General features: G+C 37.4%; 1 long non-coding RNA gene across 1 annotated transcript; it reads right to left on the reverse strand.

The window, feature by feature from the left end:
- Nucleotides 1–12,495: 12,495 nt before the first annotated feature.
- LOC148743053 (uncharacterized) lies at nt 12,496–13,950 on the reverse strand. Its single transcript, XR_016002129.1, has 2 exons — nt 13,776–13,950; nt 12,496–13,368 (listed from the first exon to the last, which is right to left on the reverse strand). It is a non-coding gene; the product is annotated as an uncharacterized LOC148743053 (long non-coding RNA).
- Nucleotides 13,951–13,958: the final 8 nt, after the last annotated feature.

A 13,958-nucleotide genomic window follows, 5' to 3' on the forward strand; every position in this document is an offset into this window, starting at 1 on the left:
CCTGGTTTTTAAACTGCGGCGGACTGACACCCGTCCTTACCGAAATATTGGTTGGAGCCTCTTGTTGGCTAAAATCAGCAGTCCTACAAAAGGAATCTTGCTGATTCTTGGAATTTGTACGTCGTGACTGTTTCGGTTTTTGAGACTAGCGAAAAGCTGATTCGACTAGATAGCAAGACGTTTCTTTTAATATCCTAGAGACACGTGCTACTTTATTCGCTGAGAGAATGATATACTCCCAGTCTGAGCGATTCTGTCATGTGCTAGGCAGAGAACATTCCAATTGCAAGGAGCGAAGAGACGGTGTGTTTCTCAATGAGATATGTGTTTGGGCGAAAATTGTAATACCGAGAATGATTTTTAGTTAGCATATTTTGAAACATTTGGAGACTGGCCTCCCAATTTTCAGATCCAAAGAGCCCTTGAGATCGAGAACTGACGAGCAGTAAAAATAGTGAGACCTGATAGACTTTCATTGAAGCTATTTGACGGTCACTGATAGGTTCAGATAAACTATACCGGCATAATTTTTGTGTAATACTGTAGTCAGTAGATCGAGCATGATTCCGTCATTGTTACCAAAATTCTTGGGCGTAAATGCGTCAAACTGCGTTGCAAAAACTCTATGAATTCTTGAATAATTTGTAAATGTAATAATCCTATCAGAAAATCCTATTTTGAGAAGTTGCATGGCCTCTTTCAAACCTAATCAACCAATTCTGCTTAATGTACTTCCTCCAATAAGCGCTTGGGCACTTCTGCAAAATCTCGGCTGAGAAAAGGGGAGCTTATTGGAATGAGGGTGCTTTATAGGAGTGGCAACTTATTAAGTAGATATTAACCTGTTCTGATTCAGTAGTTAAAAAGTTGTAGATAAAGTGGCAATAGAAACAGGTTTTATTTGTGTTCAAGATAGCGAGGGAGGGGGTGGGGGAGTTGAAAGCCTTATGTAACAGTGCATTTGAAACTTTCTCACTTTATGATTCCTTTTTAATTGGGTAAATAAAATTAAGAACTAAATAGGTTTCGGGCGCATTCAACTTTATAGGAATCGATTTAATTCGTCTTGGTCACAAAAGTCTCTGTTTCGCTAATTAAAGAGATAATCGTTAATTGACATCATTCAATTCTGCGCGTCTACTTAATTAGCACTCTACTGTAATGTCTATCGGTTTTTGTCATCCCGATCCTATTGTGTAACAAAAGGCAAGATTCGTTGGTTCGTCTTTTGTTTCTGTTGAAGAGCTAATTTTCTGTTTTTTTAATTCACTTCTGAGAGGGTTGTGCTAATGAGGATCCTCTGGGTAGCCTCTCTTTAGCAAATGTGCTTCATTTGTAACTTTCTCGTCGAATATTTGAGAGGAGTTTGTTCTTAGAAGCATAAGGGTCTCCCTTTTAAGAAGTCTTTAATTAGTTACCTTGGCAACGCAATATATCTGAGAACTCAATCACTCCGTAAAATAAAGTGTTTGCTCCGAACGCGCAAAATCGCAGGCTTATTCGACCATCATTCAGATGATAACTGTCAAACCCGCTTTGTTCTATAAACCAAAAAAGAGAACTCTTTTCAATATGCTTATCTAATTAATTCATATCTCACAACGCGAGGTCTGTCACGTATGTAATACTAATTGAATTCCACTAAAATCTTCCACTTGTTGGCTATTCATTTTTATTAAAAACTGGATCATTGGATAATGCAATTCAAGACTTTTTATAGGCTTAGCCAGTATGGTATACGAGCCAAGATACCATAATCTAATATCTGTACATCGTCACATCCGGTTTCTTCTTACAAAATAAAGTAGAGAAGACTTGTCTAATATCTTGGGGGCGTTTTTTTAAAGAAAACAATTATTCCACTCGCGCTTGTTGGGTATGACATTATTCTAGCCAACTTGGTGCTACGCGTCTCGTTGGCTATCATCCCATATCCAACGCGCGCTCCTGGAATAATTGTTAAATACATGTCTGAAACCAAAATAATGTTCCGAACCTCATTTTCAACGTTCCAAGAGGTATAAGACAATTCACCTCGCATAATGTTGAAATCCTTTAGCAGGCAATAAAGAGAGGGGTCAAAAGTTTTTACCTTAACTTTTTAAATCCTGTCTATAATCTCAACAACAATCTTATCAAGCTGCTTACTAATTCCATAAACATAACCCAGGAAAAATTGTGGAAGCTATTCGGAGCCACAAGGATTTACAAAGTCGAAAAAAGCTCTCTCGACAGGGTAGATACATCTGCATTTTGAATAAGATAGCACACACACCTTAGAAGTGCTTTTCAAGACAAATGATTTTTATATGGTAGCTTTTCTCACGTCGATGTCTAATCACAACGGAACCCCCATAGCTAGTTTAACCATTTTCATATGTTGCAATTTCATTACTCGTGAGCTTTTATGAAGGGTTTGAAATTATATGAAGAAGTCGCGTGTCAATCATTCAGAGAATAAATGAGTTAACACTGCACTCTTATCAGTAATTTTTGTTAATTAGGTTAAGAATTTTGTTCATTGATTTTGACTACACACCCTGGCACTTTGAGGAAAGCCTAATTTATGAAACTCTTCTAGAGAACAGTATAAACATTTACCTCAAGAGGTAAAGAATGTTAAAAGAACGTTAAAAAAATGTTAAAATTTCTGTACAGAATTGTGAAGAAATATTGAAATATGTCCTATTCTCGTCATTTTCGGAGCGCGACCGATAATAACTTTACGGAGAAATACAGCGTAACGCCAAAGCGATAATGTACATAGTGATTGAAAGTGATTGGTTTTACGAAAATGACTAAAAGTTTTAGAAACTGAGGCAGCCCATACAATCCAAACTATTACATTTCGACGAGGAACGGTTAGGCGATACTGAGGACATTTATAACTTTTATATATAACGCTTAGGTTACGCTGGACTAGGTGTCAGCAATAAGGCGTTGGTTGGGGACCTCAGCGCATTGTAGCACAGAGCTACACCGATGAAAGGACTATTTTTTGCGGCTGATTGTCACGGTAACGGCACAACAGAATTATTCTATATACACTGTACGAAACATGACGCTATCGACATTGCCGATCCTCGGAGCGAGCAATTTCCAGCCCGCTCCTGTGAAACGGTGTTTTTAGAAAAAAGAGTTACAGTTAGGTAATCCTTTCTCGCGGATTGGTATCGGATAGACAATATCCACAAGAACGAAAACTGTCTGAGGTCAGTCTTGCAGTTTTAACCATGTCACCAGCGTTGTAACAGATTAGGAACGGCACTTTTATTGAGTAAACTTGAAGCGAACTCATGCAGTGTCAAAAGTAATTTATGGGCGGCGTATCTAATCGCCAAATTATAAAGTTGCAGAAACCCACATGCCAACTGGCGCATCGACAAATCCATTAAAAGTTGCGAAAAAGAAGAAGGAAAAGAAGCAGGAAGGGGTCAAACAGACTTTTGTTCTGATGAGCTTTGTTCTGCCCGTATCGTGAATGGGTTCTTTCTTATAATTAATAAAATAAACCAAAAAAAAAAAAACATTTCAATAACTGCTGAAAACTGTGCATACATTTAAAAGCACTTTATCGTGTATTATAAACTGGTACTGAACGCTTTCCTAAAAAGAACGGTTCTGAGTTCTTTCTGAAAAGTAGCTAGGTGGCTAAAGGATCTGATTGGTAACGCATGGCAACGAGTACCATAAGGCAGGAGCAGCATGAGAAAAAGTGCGATCCCCAAGTCTAGAGCACGTGACCGTGGAACGGACAGAAGATATTGTGTAGACTAATGAAGAGCATAGTTGGAGGCAGGTTTTAGAGATAACAGATCTCAGATTGTCTAGCGACTTAAAGACAGACAGAAGCCGATTTTCAGTTCAACTCTGAACGATACAGGTAGCAAGTGTAGGTCTGTGAGAGCCAGTGTAATGTGTTTCAATTTCGTAATCTAGAAAATGATCCCAGCTGTGGCGTTCTGAACGTTCTGTAAACGATCAAACTGATATTTAGTTAGAACAAAAAGAAGTGAGTTACAGTAATTCAGTTGCGAAGATACAAAGGCGTGGATCAGTGTCTTTGTCGATTGCACACTGAGAGAGGAATTTTTTTACTTTGTCTGATTCCTGCAGAGTCCACTAAAAGCCTTGCTTCAGATCTTACCGATATGAAAATCTATGTAGATTAACACCTTTTAGTATAATTTCAGAGCTGAGCAAAGAGTTTCCAACAATCTGATTGGTCGAGCGGTTGCCTAGATGATGCTATACAAACCGCTCCACGCGGTTTACATAAAATTTTGAAATAAAATGTTCATAAATGTTACTAAAATGTTATGATTTTAGAAATTTCTCTGTTGTTCAGCTTTGAAATTATACTAAAACAGTTATTCGCCTCAGGTTCGGTGAATATTTATATATATCTTATTAGACGTTATGTTATGTAGTATCGCTGAGTATTTTTACGAGTTGTGCCGTATTTTGACGAGCCCGTAGGGCGGGTCAAAATACAAATAACGAGTAAAAAAACTCAGGGATACTCCACAACAAAACGTCTAATAAGTTATTTATTATCCGACAAGCCAAACTGTTATTTCAGTGTGGGCGTATTTCGCGGATATTTATTTACGGGGAGTGCGTGACAGAATTATATGAAGCGGAACGGAATTGGCGCGTTGTTGTGTCGCTGTTTCTATTTTCTTCATTAAATGAAGAAATTTTCTGGTCGTCAAGCTGCTTTTGTTCGTTCGATTCATCTAATGAACTTTGACCTATATTTTCCAGCCATTCTGACTCTTCGTCGTCGGAAATATGATTCAAATTGTCCGCCACTTTTTTTTTTTTTTTCGTAACTACAATCCAATTCTTCGCTTGCGCGATGCGAGAAAACCTGTTTAACCGGTACTACAATAGACGAGTACAAATACCGCGTGCTATTTGTACTCGTCTATGGCGTTATTTGTACTCGTCTAGGTGTAGTTGGATAATAATGTCGAATAATCTCCTCGACTCCGTCTCGGGGTATATTCGACGATATTCACCTCACCTTCGGCGAATAATTGTTAAGTATAAGACTCGGGCTTTATTCTGTAATCTTGAACTTGTGAGCGATATTCCTCGGTTATTCCGTATTTAAACCACCTAATCGGAGCCTCAAGCGTCACTCTACTCAGAGATTCTTGTGTGTTTCACAGTTGTTTCACTGAAATAGCAGGTCCACTTGTAAAGAATTTCCGCTTTTAATATTGACCAAAGAGAGATAAAAGTCAAGTTATTGTACGCAACAAGGAGCATGTTCGTATTCGAAATGGCGGGAAACTAGAGGACGAGTGCCTATCTTGAGCACTTTCCTATTCTATGAGATACGTTTTACGTTAAAACCACCTTTACGACCCTATTCCAGATCGTTATCATTAACACCTTGAAATATCAATAAACTCTAAAATAAGATGAAAGTGAGATCTGTTAGACACTATTTTCTATGTGAAACTAGATGTCCAGAGTAGTAATTTCGAAAAGTACCGTTTAACTAGACGTACAGATTTTGAAAAGCAACACCTTGAAGGTTTCATAGTGCTGTGGATCATTTTCTCACCTTGCCTTACTTTATTCGTATGATTTTTATAAAAATAACTGTTTGTTTCTTGGCCATATCTCAGAAGAACTGGTTTAAACCAAATTGAATCATATGACTGGCTAAAACCATAACCTGACAGTGAAATTCCGATGACAGTCCGATATGTGAAGGCCAAAAAAAAAAGGGTGAATTGATTCAGTTGTATTTGAATAATTGCTAGTTCTCGATCGCTATCTGAGAAATAATTTAGTTCGGGTACCGCACGAATATAACCTGACAGTGACATCCCTTGAAGTCTTAGACTGGGGTTCAAAGATCAGATTTTTTCATTTAATAACATCTGTACGAGTGTTTCTCGCACTTTTAGCGATCGCCATTTATCCAGCAACAAATTCGTATAGAAGCGATTTGAGGTAATAGAACGGAGAATTCAAACTGCCGGTAACTCCATTGTCCTACATAATACACTATCGCCACCTGGTTTTTAAACTGTGGCTGATTGACACCCATCCCTAACGAAATATTAGTTAGAGCCTTTTGTTTGATAAAATCATAAATCCTACAAAGAGAATCTTGCTGATTCTTGGAATTTTTCCGTCGTGACTGTTTCGAATTTTAAATCTAGCAAAGGGTTGATTCAATTTAAAAATTAGATAGCAAGACGTTTCTTGTAATATCCCAGAGACGCGTGTCACTTTATTCGCTGAGGGGATGATATACACCCAGTCTGAGCGATTCTCTCGTATGCTAGGCAGAAAACTTTCTAATTGTAAGAAGCGAAGAGACGGTGTGTTTCTCAATGAAGTATGCCTTTGGGCGAAAATTGTAATACGGAGAATGCTTTTAAAGTTAGGATATTTAGAAACATTTGGAGACTGGCCTCCCAGTCTTCAGATCCAAAGAGTCTTTGAGATCCAGAACTGACGACCAGTAAAAATGGTGAAATCTGAAAGACCTTAATTGAAGCAATTTTAAGGTCACGGATAGGCTCAGATGAGTTATACTGGCATAAGTTTGTGTATAATACCGTAGTCAGAGGATCGAGCATGATTCTGGCATAATTACTAAAAAATTCTTGGGCGTAAATGTGTCAAACTGCGTTGCAAAAAGTCAGTGAAATCTTGAATTATTTGTAAATATATTAATCTTATCAGGGATTCTCATCTTGAGAAGTTGTATGGCCGCTGTCCTGAACTGGTCAATCAATTCTGTTTAAGGCACTTCCTCAAATAAACGCTTGAGCACTTCTTCAAACTCTTGGCTGAAAAATGGAGAGCTTATCGGAATGAGGGTGCTTTATAGGAGTGGCAACTTATTAAGAAATTATTAGCCTGTGCAGATTGAGCTGTAAAGCGTTGTGGATAAAGTGGTGATAGAAACAAGTTTTATTTGCGTTAAAGAAAGCGAGGGAGGAAGGGGATGGTAGCAAGTTACAAGCCTTTTGTAACAGCGCATTTCAAACTTCCTCACTTGATGATTTCTTTTTAACTGGGTAAATAAAAGTGAGAGTTAAATAGGTTTCGGGCGCATTAATCATTACGTGAATTGGCTTAATTCGTCTTGGTCACAATAGTTTCTGTTTCGCTAAAGATAATCGTTAATTGATATCACTCAATCTTGCGCATCAGCTTAATGTGGACTTTACTGTAATGTAGACCGCCAAATAGGTCAAATGCTTCCCAATAATAGCCTTTTGCGAAGCTAAAACGTATGTTTATGAACAAGCGACAGATGAAACGGGCGGCGATAATGGATGAGATAAAACTATTTCTGGCGTAGATAACTTGCATCGCTCTCCTCTAGTTTCGGCTTTACTTTATTGGAAATTGTCAGTGTCAATCCTAAAAATGTACAATGTTTCACTGATTTCCCATCCTCACTTTTTTTTTTTTTTTTTTTTTGAACAAACGTAATTCCAAACTCGGAGATGCATTTGCATAGAAACGTTGTTTTCTTTTTTTAGGACTGAGTCTGGCAATTTCTGAGGGTTTTTCCGGACTTTCGTCTAAGATCTCGATTTGCATATTTTGTTAACAGTTGTATTGCACCGCACAAAAGAAGGGAACCATGATTTTTCACGTTTCCCAAAGCACTGAGATATGAGTCATGTTCTTCAATCTCTGGTTTCAATGCCCAGAGCCTGTACAGCCAAGGTATAGAAGCAACCCCCGTATTCAGGCGGATTGAATGTCACTTCAAACCCTAAATTCTCTAGTTTATTTTCCAAATCTAGCATACCAGCTTTCAAAAGACATCCAACAAATCGAAACATAGATTACTTAGACAGTAACACGCTGTCAAAAATCCTTCCCCTACGAACTTTATAACGCACTGAAACATGTGCAAGTAGAAAAGAAAAGACGCGCGAGTTAACTTCCGGACATTTCTGACATGTAAGAATTAGAATAAAAAAAGTAAATGAATAGATAATAGATAGCGATTACTCTTCTTGAACCCTTGACACTTTATCCTTGACTTTCGACAAAAACCTAAACTCAATTTCTTTGGAGGCCGCAAACTTGATGTTTGTTTCAGTTAACGAATTCAAAGGGTATGTAGTTTTATCAGATTTTGACGAGTATTGGCTGGAACATTGCTCTAGATTTTTTATCTTTTGTCCTACTTCACTATCGATCGATTATCTCTGGAACCAATAGGAATATCAAGAAAGCCTCACATCTTTTTTAGCCTTTCATCTGCTAAGGTATACAGTCCAGTTTGTTTGGATGTCTGTGAAAGCTTGAAGGCTGGTAATTCAGTTAAACAAACGCCGTCAGTTTTATTAGGTTTTCACGAGCCGAACCAAAAAAAAAACCATCAAAACTCTTGTTATTTTTAAAATCTATACGCTATAAGCCTTAGTTGTGCAAGTGCGTTTAGAATTTCCTCATACTGTTACTGAATTGTTTGTTTTTCGCTCATTTTCCTGCCTATCTGAAGAATATGTTTTCACTCCGGTCCTCTTCTTATAATCTTCGTGGCAACTACATTCTTCCACTTAGTAAACCTAAAACAACTACCTTTGGTCTTAACTTATTTTCTTACTTCTCAGCTAAGCAGTGGTATGCACTGCCAGACTATTTTCGTAGTAGTTTCTTTGCAGAGTTTAAAACCAAAATACAGGATGTTACCTTTAAGAGGATTATTTTATGCTTGACATACCTAAACTTATGATTGAGAATTTGTAAATCATATTTTCTTTGTTTACTTTTATGTGTTTTTATTATTATTATTATTATTGTTATTATTATTATTATTATCGTTATTATCACTATTTTGTATGCATATATTATAGACTACCTTTTTATCTATTTATTACCTATATATAGCCACTTTAAAATACGAGTATAGATAAAGTTTATGTATGTATGCATCACGGTTTATTGTATAGAAGCGCTCGTGGGACGATGTTTCCGGGTGGGCACCCTATCATGTTGACAGTAACCCTAAATCAGCAATACAGCGAAAAAATCTAGCTGAGTCTAACAATTAGTCCGTCTTGAGCGTTTCACCTTTGAAGACTAGCAAAGGCTGAGATAATTTTAAAAGTTAGAGAGAATAAGGTTTTCATTAATCTTGACCGCTGACGTAAACCACATTAAGACTTCTTACAGTCCGCAGGGGTTATCTTTTCCTTTAATAATTAACTCGCTTGGACCACTCAGAATTAGTCGTTCACGTTGGGTATATTCATATGATATGAATAAATAAATAATAAGAGAAAAATGGACACAAATCAAAAGAAAAATGTGTCATAAAACGTACGATGTTTACTGGAAAATGGCACTTCATCTGAGAAGGTCTTGTCCATAGTGGCGAGTAAAAAATAAACACGTAATTGTAGCGAGAAAGTACAATATTTAGTTCACCGAGAACTTTTAGAGGCAAAAACGGATACTAGCAAGGCAGTCGACGCAGAAATTAGATATAACTTGGTGGTCTTTTTGAGCTCTGCAACGAGAGCAACCACGAGGCAAAAATAAGATTAACAATCAAATATGGTTTATGCAAATGCTTTTCGCAACTTTTACCTGAGTTAGCAAAACTAGCCCTTCCAAAACGTTGTCTGCACTGTTAGTGAAGGACGTACAGTGCACAAAACACGTTTTTACTTGTAGTAATGGTGGACAAATTCCATCCTGACGACTATTCTAATCTTGACCAGTCACATCGAAAAAGTTCTCACAAAGGACATGAACCATTACACTGGGTAGATGAGCTCACAATTGTTAATGCCACTCTTGATGTGTGTCAATGTTGGGTTGATTCCATCGCATCCTATCCTGGTACCCTAATTTCCTGAGATGAGGGACGCCATTCTGAATTGTGCAAGCATACCCCTGGTTAGTACGTGGTACGTGATTCATACCCTAAGGCGGCAGTCTGATTGGTTTGTGATAGAACAAAAATGCGGCAATCTGATTGTTGCGAATGACATACCACTCTTTACGCTGACAGTTAGTTTGTTTTTTTTTTTAATATTTTAAAAATCATAAAAGTCTAAATTTTCAGTATCACATTTTGTTACAATAGACCAGAAAAATCCTCAATTATCTGTCTATAGGATACACAGGACGAATGTTCTTATTTCAGTGCCTTTAGGCAAAATCTAAAGCAGTCTTAAAGGTTGAGTAAAGCTTTAATCGTCTTTAATTGTCAAATGAAATATCCGAAAGCTAACTCTAACCTTTAATGAATCTTTAATTGAACATAAGTTTAACTTTAGTAGCGCAAATCTTTCAGTATCCTTTAAGTGGTTTCTTTTTTGGCACAAAAGAGGGTGTTTCATTAAAATACATTTAAGTTGACTTTAAGGTGAGATTTAAATGAGTATAGCTGTTCTGACATCTTTAATTCATGCATTAAAGATAGTCTCATTGTAATCTGAACTGTCAACAGAAAATTCATCACAAATCAGCCAACACTTGCACTGATGAGCCAGAAGAGCAAATTTTGTTTTACGTGCAGCAACGTGAGCTCACAATTCTTTCTGGGGTCGAAACATCTTATTGAAAGCGACGGTTTCATTTTTGCATCTCCTTTAAAGAGCGCATGGAGTGCGATGACAAGTCAGGAAATGTTTTCTGCGCGCGCTTTAATGGCTTCGAATCACGTTCAACTTTCGAAAGGCATAAGCGGAAAGGTAACGGAAAGAAATTAACAGATACTTTCGTGGCGACTTCAAATTCCCGTGATTTCACGAAATTTCAAGTTCATCTGACTATGAAGGTTAGTTAATTTGAATATAAAAAAAGTCATGTGTATGTATTGATACATACCTACATATACCTTTACGTCTTTAATTATTACATGAGAACATAACCGCTATTGAACGTTGCTTGAGACGATTAACATTGAAACTTCCTCGCACTCAATCCCTGAAGATTTTTTGAGGTCGGAGTTATCTACTGCCTGTGGGCAATTGGACGCCCCATTGAGAAAGTACCTTCGTAAACTATTGCGGCAAGTTTGTAATGTTTCTGGTTCATATTATTTGCCTTTGTTTTCTTTTGTCGTGTGGCTTATTTCTTTCTCCGTATTAAATGTAAGGCTTACAATCTTTCTCCTTTCCAGGAATATTGATTAAAAAGCCTGAGGTTTGAATGCTCACATGCGTCCACCCAGAAGTTTGTCTTTCTGCTCTGCTATAAGAACGTTTGGTAGCGATGTTAAATAAATTGAGGTTTGAATCATCACAAAGGTCCACACAAATTTCTTCCTCTGCCCAGCTGATAGAGCAGATGTTCCTTATGAATATTGACCCAGCTCTTACTTTTTTTTTGTCTTCCAGCTGATAAGGTGATGCGCAATTTTTCTAAGATAATTGATTTTTGACTGATATGATATAAACAATTAGTTCTCGTGGCCCCTCTCAAGTTAAGCTACAGTCACCATTCCGTTCTGCAAATGCCATAATTTTTTAATGTTGTTCAGTTAAAAAGCAGATACTCTCCAACCTGGCTTTATTCTTTTTGTATTCCTTTGACTTTGAATGTCAAGGGTGCCGGAGAAAAGTAAATCCCCGCTTGAACACAGACACAGTCCTTTGGTGGTTACAGCCGAGAACCGACTTGTCTAGCCTCCGGGTTTGAGACCTATTTAACGGCTCAGTGCTCGTATCAATCAATGAAAATAAAAAAATCATAAAACATAAAAATAAAAACGATACGGATACATCATTGCTGAGGTACCAGAGGGTAAGAACAAAGTATGGGCAATCTGCACTGCACCTCTCCTCGAGACGCGAAAATAGACAAGCACTGAGAGGAGCGCACGAAACTCTCCTCACAGCTGGGATCACCTTCTCTAGGCTGACTGCAGGAGGTTCGAATCCTCGCAAGGGACACAGATTGCAATGGTTTTTCTTTCACTATCCTATAGATGATACCATTAGCTTTCTGTGATCCATCTTGTCTGCTGGGAATGAAATGTCTTCTTCTGAAACACTATCCTCAAGCTGAAAAAGAAGTGTGCTTGAACTAAATTTGCAATAGCTATAAACTGAAGCTAAACTCAAGTATTTGTTCCTGACAAAATTCCATGCAAGTGTGACGTAAATTTGACATTTGCTTTACATTTACCTTGCTCATTGAGCAAAGCTGTTCATTTGCTATAAATTTGCATTGGGATCTAACAAAAAAAGAAATAAAAACCCTTATTTAGTGGCCATTTGCCAGTTCCCTGAGGGTGGCCCATTTACTGGGTTCAACTGTATTCAGAATAAAATTTAATGTAAATGAAACTGGAATTAAATGTGATTGATCTATTCACCTTTGCTAGAAATCCGAGGGAAATAATAATTCAGGCCACAGGCCTGCCAATCATCCACTTAGAGGCTGATTACATGAGTCAGGCTGGCCTGCCCACATAATGCCATCCTAGCAAAGAGTGAACTCGGCTCATGTAATCCACCCTTACTAAAACAACTAATCGGACAAACAAAAGTGGCAGGCCTCTGCCTACCACAGACATAACATTTTATTTTCATAAACACTGCGAACATATATTGCACAAAACTAACAAATTATTTTGACTTCGGCCGAACAAATTGTCTACAATATAAATAATGTGTTCTATAGCTCATGCCTCCAAAAATCAAGTCACAATAAATCCTAAGAAACTGTCATTTACAATTAAACTGAATAAATAGCTTTATTAATCAAAAGCATTGGTATGCAATTAAAGAATGGGTAAAAGAAAGACTTCTGTCACTTGAAAGCACTGATTTACAAGATGTGCCACTTTTTCACCTGCCAACTTACAAAATGCCATCGAGAAAGCTTTCTACACCCATGTTACTGTCACAATAAATGGGAATTTCAGAGAAATAATTCAAACAATAAAAATGAATATGTAATAGTTTGTGTTTCCAGCACTCTATAAAGGCAACAAAAAATAACTGTCTGTATCAAGCATTACTATAATGAGGTTAGCACTTTTGTTTATTCTCTGTAGTTGGTCTTTTTCTTTCTTTTTTTTTTTTTGTATATGTATTGTGAAATTTTTATTTTCATGGATCAGTGTAAATTTTGTTTCATATATACAAACAATGTTATTTGTGGAAATCTCCCTATGAAGCTGACAGACAGTATTGATTTTACAGAAATACATATTAATCTGTTGACTTCGTCCAAAGCTTCAATTCATACAGGGTGACAATTTTACATACACATTGGCAGTACAACAAAAGCACTGACTGACAAGATGTGCCATCTCATCATCTGCCAACCTATGATGTGCCATCGAGAAAGCTTTCAGTGCCCTTGTGGGAAAAAGTCTTGGCAGGAAAAGAGCAGATTCCTCACTCCCTGAAAAAAAAAAAAAATACAGAACCTAAGAAACAGTGAACAGCTTCAAATATTTAAGCTAATAGCGCTATCTACTGCGAGGATCGTGCATCATACGTATCTAATACCGCAGTTCAAAATATATAAACTTCATATATTTCATTGTATCTGATTTATCACTTTCACGGGTTTATTACGAATCGACTTAACGGCCTGCTCCCAGTTGGCTTGTTAGCTCAATTGGTAGAGCGCTGCACTAGTATCGCAGAGGTCAGTGGTACAGGCCTCATTTTTTCAGGTGTGATTTTCGCTATTGCTTAAATTAGCGCTATCTACTGCGAGGATCGTGCATCATACGTAAATTTCCTTTGTTACAAGATATCCTTGACCTACACACGGCTACATCTTCAGATATATTTTTAACTAACCCTTTTGAAACTTTGGTATCGGTATGAAGCTGTTTACTTGAACAAGTAAAGTTCGAACGTGTAGTTCGTGTTTTCCCGCCTTACTGTTTCCTTGCTTCCAATTACACTCGAGTCTTCATTTGTACTGGCCAGCGTTAGCTAGGCACAGTACGATAAACATCACAACGAGGCAATATGTCAACA

Source organism: Stylophora pistillata, chromosome 1 (assembly GCF_964205215.1).
Source record: "Stylophora pistillata chromosome 1, jaStyPist1.2, whole genome shotgun sequence".
Classification (NCBI taxonomy): Eukaryota; Metazoa; Cnidaria; class Anthozoa; order Scleractinia; family Pocilloporidae; genus Stylophora; species Stylophora pistillata.